The following is a 9,907-nucleotide window of genomic DNA, read 5'->3' on the forward strand; positions in this document are numbered from 1 at the left end:
ACGAAGGCAATAGTTCCGATTGCTCCTGATGAACTGGAAAGGGTTGTAGCTTCGTTGAGCATTAGAGAGAAGAGAGAGTTTGTGATTCTGACACCCAAAAAGGTTGTTGTCTTGGTGCCACAAGAAACTCTTGCCCGACCAAAGTTTGTGTTTGAAACAGTTGTTACCCAGGGTATGACCAGATCCGGCAGGTGCTACACACCGGAAGAGTTGGCTCAAGGAGGGCAGAAGAAGGATCAAGCAAAAAGGCCGATTAGTGAAGCCGAAGCTGAAGAGTTCTGGAGAAAAATGCAACCGAAAGATTATTCGATTGTGAAGCATCTAGAGAAGACGCCAGCTCAAATTTCTGTGTAGGCTTTATTGATGAGTTCGCAGTTGCATAGACAAGCTTTGATGAGAGCTTTGGACGACACTTATGTGCCTGTGGGTACTAACAGCGACAATCTATCAGCCATGATAAACCAAGTCATTCGGGGACATCGAATCAGCTTTTGTGACGAAGAGTTGCCCTTTGAAAGAAAGATGCACAACAAAGCTCTGCACGTCACCGTCAAATGCCGGGACAAAGTTATAAATCGTGTTTTGGTCGACGATGGGTCCGGTCTCAACATCTGCCCGCTTTCGACTCTCAAGCAGCTGCAATTCGACTTGGGAAAGGTTCAACAAAACCAGGTCAATGTGAGAGCTTTTGATGGAGTGCAAAGAGATACATTGGGCGCGGTGAACTTAGATATTCAGGTGGGGCCTGCAGAATTCAATGTGGAGTTCCAGGTGTTGGATATCACACTAGCTACAACCTGCTTCTGGGAAGACCGTTTATTCATATGGCCGGGGCTGTTTTGTCTACCCTTCACCAACTGATGAAATTTGTTTGGAAGGACCAGGAATTGGTCATTTATGGTGAAGGGAGTCATTCCAATGGGTATGCACCAATCTTTGATGATGTCTCTCGAGATTGCAACTTTTACACGGTGGAGCTGGTAAATGCCACCGATGATGACTTGGCTCCACAGCCTCCTATGCCTGCCGTGTACAAAATGATTGCTACTATCATGCTCCAGAATGGTTTCGAACCAGGTTTCGGGTTGGGGAAGCATTTCCAAGGAATTGTCGAGCCTATCCAAATCCCCGCCAAAGGAGCAAAGTTTGGTTTGGGGTATGTTCCCACAGAGGCTGATGAAGCAGAGATGAAGAATAGGAGTATTGATCAAGCATTGGCCAGGCCAATTCTTCATCTATACCAGTCATTTCCGGTACGAGAAAATGTCAACGATGGTGGTCTCGGGGAAGGAATCTGGTGCCTATTTGAGGAGATTGATGCGGTCATCGAGGAAGAGGCTGGAACATCATGCATCCGTGAAGCAGAACCTGATGAGCAATTGCAGAACTGGACCTCCACACCACTCCTGATTTCCCGCTCATCTGGGTAGAAAGGACATGTGTTTTTATTTATTTTTAAATTTGGTGGTAGTCCGGAAGAGGCCCGAGACCCACCCTTTATCTAATTATTATTTGTTTAAAGCTTTTAAATTCCCTTGTGATGTTTAAAAATGTCAAAATGGCTCTCGGCCATGACCAAAGTTTGTGCTTGTTTTTCAATTTAAATGAAAAGCCTCTTTTATTGAAAATTTGTTTATTTATCTGTTTATATTCCTAACTTTGTTCGTTTATGATTTCAATAATATTAATTTAAAACTTGCCAATGTCATGTCATGTCATGAACCGAGTGAACGAAATGAGGCAGGTGATGATGAATATGAGGAATATGAAGAAGAAAATGAGGTTCCCGAACATGTTGCTGAAGAGTTTCGACAATTTGAAAATCAGAAATCGAAACTGTGAATCTTGGAGATGAAGAATGTGTTAAAGAAGTAAGAATCAGTGTCCATTTGACGGGAGCTCAAAGAAGAGACCTGGTTCATTTGCTCAGGGAATACATTGACGTATTTGCCTGGTCTTATAGAGATATGCCAGGATTGAGTACGAATATGGTGTCCCACAAGTTGCCAATCAATCCAGATTTCAGTCCAGTAAAACAAAAGACTCGAAAGTTTAAGCCTGAGTTGAGTTTAAAGATCAAAGAGGAAATTACAAAGCAGATCGAGTCCCAAGTAGTGGAAGTGACGCAGTATCCGACTTGGTTGGCTAATGTTGTTCCGGTTGCCAAGAAAGACGGAAAAATCAGAATTTGTGTTGACTATAGAGATCTTAACAAAGCTAGCCCGAAAGATAATTTTCCATTGCCAAACATTCACATCCTCATTGATAACTGTGTTAAGCATGAGATGCAGTCGTTTGTGGATTGTTATGCAGGTTATCACCAGATCCTGATGGATGAAGAAGATGCAGAAAAGACAGCTTTCATCACGCCCTGGGGTGTATATCATTATCGAGTGATGCCTTTTGGCCTCAAGAATGCTGGTGCTACTTACATGAGGGCTATGACGACCATCTTTCACGATATGATTCACAATGAGATCGAGGTGTATGTAGATGATGTCATAATCAAGTCCCGCGAGAGTTCGGATCACTTGACTCACTTGAGAAAATTCTTTGATCGTCTGCGTCGATACAAGTTGAAGTTAAATCCCGCTAAATGTGCTTTTGGGGTGCCAGCTGGCAAGTTGTTGGGATTTATAGTCAGCAGAAGGGGCATTGAGCTTGACCCTTCCAAGATCAAGACGATCCAAGAATTACCTCCTCCGAAGACCAAGAAAGAGGTGATGAGTTTCTTAGGAAGGTTGAAATACATCAGCCGGTTCATAGCTCAATCCACCGTGGTGTGTGAGCCCATCTTTAAGTTATTGAAAAAAGATGCCTCAACCAAGTGGACCGGAGAATGTCAAACTGCTTTTGATGCCATCAAGAACTATTTGTCCAATCCACCGGTGTTGGTCCCTCCACGAGAAGGGAGTACATTATTTCTATATTTGTCGGTCTCGGATAATGCATTGGGATGCGTGCTTGGTCAACATGATGAGACTGGGAAGAAGGAACGAGCCATTTATTACTTGAGCAAAAAGTTCACTCCGTATGAGGCTCGTTACACTCTTTTGGAGAGAACATGTTGTGCTTTGACTTGGATCGCTCAAAAGTTGAGACATTATTTGTCCTCTTATACCACATACCTTATTTCCAGGATGGACCTGTTGAAGTATATTTTCCAGAAAGCAATGCCGACAGGAAAGTTGGCTAAATGGCAAATGCTTTTGAGTGAGTTTGACATTGTGTATGTAACTCAAAAGGCAATAAAAGCACAAGCCTTAGCTGATCATCTTGCGGAGAATCCAGTTGATGAGGAGTATGAGCCGCTCAAGACTTATTTTCCCGACGAGGAAGTTTCATTTGTGGGTGAAGATATTTCTGAAGCATATCCTGGTTGGAGAGTATTTTTCGATGGAGCGGCAAATCACCAGGGGAAAGGTATCGGAGCAGTCTTAGTGTCAGAATCCGGTCAGCATTATCCTATGGCGGCTAAACTCCGATTTAATTGCACAAACAATATGGCTGAGTATGAAGCTTGCATCCTCGGTTTAAAGATGGCTATCGACATGAACGTTCATGAGCTTCTAGTTATTGGAGACTCAGACTTACTGATTCATCAAGTTCAAGGAGAATGGGCTGTGAAGAATCCAAAAATCACACCGTATGTGCAGTACATACAGAAGTTGTGCAAGAGATTTCGCAAGATTGAGTTCAGACATACACCCAGAGCACAGAATGAGTTGGCCGATGCTCTTGCCACCATTGCCTCGATGATCAAACATCCAGATACAAGTTATATTGATCCAGTAGATATAGAGATAATAGAACAGCCTGTTCATTGTTCACATGTTGAAGCGGAACCAGATGGTTTGCCTTGGTATTTTGACATCAAGAAGTATTTAGAAGATGGGACTTATCCTGAGAATGCAACGTTCAACCAGAAGAAATCGATACGCCGTATGGCCCTCAATTTCTTTGCAAGTGGGGAAATCCTTTACATGAGGACTCCAAATTTAGGTCTTCTCAGATGCGTTGATGCTAATGAAGCTGCAAAGCTTCTGAAACAAATACATGCCGGAGTTTGTGGTACTCACATGAATGGGCTCACTTTGGCCAGGAAGATCCTTCGAGCCGGTTACTTTTGGATGACTATGGAACATGACTGTTGCAAGTTTGTGCAAAAGTGTCATAAATGTCAAGTGCATGGAGATTTGATACGGGTGCCTCCTCATGAACTCAATGCTATGAGTTCACCTTGGTCGTTTGTAGCTTGGGGCATGGACGTCATTGGTCCAATAGAGCCAGCCGCCTCTAATGGACACAGATTCATTTTGGTTGCGATTGACTACTTCACCAAATGGGTGGAAGCAGCTTCATATAAATCGGTGACCAAGAAAGTTGTGGCTGATTTTGTTCGCAATAACCTGATATGTAGGTTTGGAGTACCAGAATCCGTCATTACTGATAACGGAGCGAATCTTAACAGTCACTTGATGAGAGAGATATGTGAACAATTCAAGATTACTCACCAGAATTCCACTGCCTATCGTCCCCAAATGAACGGAGCTGTAGAAGCCGCCAACAAGAACCTAAAGAAGATTTTGAGGAAGATGATTGAAAATCGCAGAGGTTGGCACGAGATGTTGCCATATGCTTTGTTGGGTTACAGAACGACTGTCAGAACATCAGTCGGAGCAACTCCATATTTGTTGGTGTATGGGACAGAAGCAATTATACCTGCCGAAGTTGAAATACCTTCATTGAGAATTATCCAAGAAGCTGAATTAAGTGATGTTGAATGGGTTCGCAAGCGGATTGACCAGCTAACATTGATTGACGAGAAGAGAATGGTTGCCGTTTGTCATGGTCAACTGTATTGACAGAGAATGACTCGTGCTTTTCACAAGAAAGTAAGATCCAAGACATTTGAAGTTGGTCAGTTAGTTCTTAAGCGCATTTTCCCTCATCAGGATGAATATAAAGGGAAATTTGCACCAAATTGGCAAGGACCCTACATGGTTCGGAAAGTGTTATCTGGAGGTGCCTTAGTCCTGTCGGAGATGGATGGCACCGAATGGCCGAAACCAATCAACTCAGATGCTGTCAAGAGATATTATGTGTGAAGTTTCAGTTTGTATCATTTCATTGTAATCGTTCATTTCCTTGTAATCGTTCTATTTGCTTGTATTCGTCCTATTTGCTTGTAATCGCTTCGTTTAAAATTTTATCCCTCTTGTAATGAACTACGTTTGACCTGAATTCTCAAGAACGAGATACGTAGGCGGCCTATGTCGGCCTCCGTCGATTTCTTTGTTAATTTCTTATTTTTGTTAGTCCTCGAGAGAGGGAACTATGTTTGACCTGATTCCTGCCTCAACGGGATACGTAGGCGCCACAAGGGTTCGGTCATATCTCCCGTAAGATTTCTATTCTTCCTTTACAATAGAAACTGGGACAAAATTTTTGAGAGGGACTCAAAAATTCTCAAGAAGACGATCTCTCCAACAAAGTCGAGGCTAAAGTTACTTTGAAAGCAACTGGGATAGAATTTTTGAGAGGATCTCAAAAATCTCGTGATTTGCTCACCAACGGTTAAAGATACACCAAGATAGTTAACTGAGACAGAAATTTTTGAGAATGACCTCAAAAATTTCAACTGAGCTTATCGGCAGTTTAGAACAACCTTGAATACTTCCCAACGAGTAATCAGATAGATCTCGAGACATCACTCCAAAGGTGTTCATTAAGCTCGACTTGACATGACACTTGGCAGTAACTTTTTCAAAATACTACTTTTGAAAATCTATTTTCCTTAAAAAATTTCCTCCATGTTTCAATTATTTTTGCATAAAAATATTTTGTCTTATCTATCAAGAAACGGGAGATCGGAGTAATCAATCGGAGATAGCAAAACAAGGAGCAGACAGTCGAAGAGATCGATACAGATCAGTTCACTCTTAAACTAACAGTTTTTCTGTGGATACAGGTTTATAGGTTTACCTCAATATCAACATATTCCTCCATCCAATGAATATGGAGAAGTCAAAAGGGCGAGGAGCTCCCCCAAAATTGACAATTTTTTCGGTGGATGCAGGAAATATTTTATGTTTCTTATATCAAATATTTGGGAATATGAATAGCATTATTTCATTCAAATTTCCAACAAGGCAAAATCCATAACGAATATGCAATTATGTTCGGAAATGGAACAAAGGAAAAACCTCGAAGAAAGAAATTTTATTTATTTTTCAGCAACTAAAGATACTTGGAGGACATTATCTGCATCATATTATTGGACATGATAATATTACTACCCGGAGAGTTATTTATATCATATTGTCAAATTAGATGATATCGCTACTTCGAGGGTCATTTTTTATTATATTGTCGATTGAGATGATACCGCCACCCAGAAGATACCCAGAAGATCACCTATGCTGTCCGGTGAAACATTATCTTCGTTCGGTACCAGGGATGACATCATCAGAAAAGAAGTCATGCATCGCAAAAGAGAAGGAAATCATGCATTGCAAGAGAAAAAGATTTCATGCATCGCGGGAAAAGATCATGCATTGCAAGAGAAAAGGATTCATGCATCGCGGGGAAAGATCATGCATAGCAAGAGAAAGAATTCATGCATCGCGGGAAAAGATCATGCATTGCAAGAGAAAATGATTCATGCATCGCGGGGAAAGATCATGCATAGCAAGAGAAAGAATTCATGCATCGCGGGAAAAGATCATGCATTGCAAGAGAAAATGATTCATGCATCGTGGGGAAAATCATGCATTGCAAGAGAGAAGGAAATCATGCATTGCGGGAAAAGATCATGCATAACAAGAGAAAGAGGTCATGCATCGTGGAAAAGAATTCATGCATCGCGGGAAACGATCATGCATAGCAAGAGAAATAATTCATGCATGTCCGGAAAAGATCATACATAGCAAGAGAAAGAATTCATGCATCGCGGGAAAAGATCATGCATAGCAAGAGAAAGAAGTCATGCATCGCAGAGAAGTCATGCATTGCAAGAGAAAGAGATTCATGCATCGCAAGAGAAGATTCATGCATCGCGAAAAGAGATTCATGCATTGCGAGAAAAAGATTCACGTATCGCGAGAAAGATTCGCCCATCAAAAGAGAATCAACATCAACTGCATCATTTTCTTGAAAATACGACATCAAGAGAACTAACAACATATTACATCTGCCTATTTTATTACTTCGTCATCAAAAGAAGAGTACATTGAACATTATATTACAAATACAAAATACGAGCTTTATTTGCTTTACGTCAAACTGGAGGAAGTTGACGTCAAATGTTCAATTAGAGCAATTAAGTGTCAACACGGTAAAAGACACTATCTTCCCATTTGAGGTTACATTTTTTTATGCTAATGAGTTTTATCTTAGTCTTTGTCGAGAGCATCCAAAAGGATGAATTCTCAAGCAAACCTCAGGTGTGGACGACGAAATAATGATGCGCAGCACAACGTGGAACTTTTTCTTAGCAGCGAACTGGGACATAGTCTAAAGAGGGGTGTCAAACTCTTAGGACACGAGCTGAGGAGCGACATCCACCACAATCAAACCACACCCCTATCAGAAGGCATGTGGGTTTTCTCTAGGTTTCTTGGTTTCAGTTTCGCATCCGGAAATTTTTTGTCTCCACCGAAAGCAGCTTTCCAATCCAAGTGACAATGTGCCAAGAGCTTTGAAAATCATGTCCGTGTGAATTCTTATTTAAGAGTGTGAAGCATGCCACATTCATGGCTAAGAGATTGCAAGCCTCTTTTTCATACTCGACTTATTTTGTCACTCTTCCCAACCGAAGGTTATCTTAGCATAAGAAATTTCTTTTTCAACCGATCGAGTCGAACTACAAGTGGCCTAAATTCTCATATAGCTTGAGATATGTAGGAAACCCACTTTCGGGGTTTGACCCTAATTCCTAAAGTCCGTACCTAATCCCTTTTCCAAAAGATGAAGATGTGGTCAGTCAAAATTGGATTCGTCAATTTCATTTGCCTCGAATTTCTTTCATCAATCCAAGGCAAACGAGGGACAGTTGTTGACGCCCAATTTTGACCCTCCACAATATAAATTAATCATTTCGAGCTTCTCCAATTTCAAACGATTTAAAATTATTAGTTTTATAAAATTTCTAAAAATAAAAGATAAAAAAATATTAATAATAATAAAAATAAATAAATAATAATAATAATATAGTTTGCAAGATTTTTAAATAGTTTGTAACTTTTCATAAAGTTTGGATGATATATATGTTTTAAATAATCATGTATATAATTAGTATATTTTATGATTATTCGAAAATCGTCTCAAAAAATAATAATGTATATATATATATATATATATTTTATATTTTAAATATTAAGGATGGTTATAATTTTGAATTAATGAGTTTTATGGAATTCAAAATACTTTCAATTTATTTTTAAAATAATTTTATCACTTTTTAATAATAAATATGTATATTTTTGCAATCACGCTATTTTATAAATATTTGAAAATTATCACAAAAGATTTTACATTTTAGTTAAATATTTTATTAATTTGCTTTAAGTTATAGCTATAATTTCGAGTTAATTAGTTTTGTAATAGAATTAATTAGTTTATAATTAAGTTCTTTTTTTTTATTTCGTTGAGATTGAGAAGCTCATTAATTAATTTATATTAATTCGTCTTATTTAGCTTTTTAGTCGAATCACCAATTGATACGCTCAAATTACACCTCTTTTCAGAAGCATAAGCGATCGTTATCAAGTAAAGAACCCAACTTGTAGGTTGGGATCGATCCCACGAGGAAAATGGTTTAGACTTTACTTTTAACCGACAATTATATTCGATTAGTCAAATTATTTCCAGAAACAAGTAATAAAAAGGGGGGTTGTGCTTGTGTAAAACAAATAGTAATACGAAATATTGTAATCAATAATTAAACTCAACTTTGGTTGTTATCAAGATAAAAGAAATAACTAGGGTATACGTGTTCCCCATAATCTCATAACGCAGTAATTCTAGTAATAGCAATCCTCTTCTAGTGTATTACATGCAAAGTGATAAGTTAGGTATCTCTAAATCCTTGGTCCGGCATCTAGAGAATTTCACCCCGCACCTTGGTCCGGCTACGTGTGTATAATTTACTAACCCTTACCTTTACCTCATATTAGACATCATAATCGATGTTTGGCTTAGTTATTACTTCACACCAATCGACACTAGCCTATTAGATAGTATCACACTAAATCTATGTTGATAATTCTTTTCTTGTTAATTACCTCCTTGGTCCGGCAAGTAGTAACAAGGCGAGTTCTAACGTTGGCCACCGTTAAAAAGACTTCTAAACGAAAGAATTATCAATGCATGCAAAATACTAGTCAAGAATTGCTTATTTACTATTCATACTTTGTTAATTGATCATGGTTCCCACAACCCTAGTTGTGGATTTAGTTACTCATATTAGCAAGAACACAATTCATAATTGTAGATGGAAAAATCATGAACTTACGTAAAGAGAATAATAAACCCAGAGAATTAACTTGAATTGCAAAGCCAAAATCTTTAAAACGAACTTGGGAAATCAATAATTGCTAGGGTTGCAAATTAATCTCCAAAGTTCCAAAGTAAAAAAAATAGAATAATAGTGTCTAACCCCCAAAAACGAGGTTTACATGTCCTATTTATAGAAAACAAATCCTAAATAAAAAAGGAAACAAATTAAGGAAAGTTTTGTTCAGGTACGCGTCTTCGATCCACGAGACTGACTTACGGACCGTCGATTGATCTACGGTCCGTAAGTCCCTTCCGTCACTCGGGACTTAGAAAATATTTCGGCATCCAAAAATCAGCTTCTCTGAAGTAAACGACGGACCAACAGCACGGACCGTAGATCGATCTACGG

This window comes from Solanum verrucosum, unplaced genomic scaffold (assembly GCF_900185275.1).
Source record: "Solanum verrucosum unplaced genomic scaffold, falcon-dt-bn FXZP01000161.1, whole genome shotgun sequence".
Classification (NCBI taxonomy): domain Eukaryota; kingdom Viridiplantae; phylum Streptophyta; class Magnoliopsida; order Solanales; family Solanaceae; genus Solanum; species Solanum verrucosum.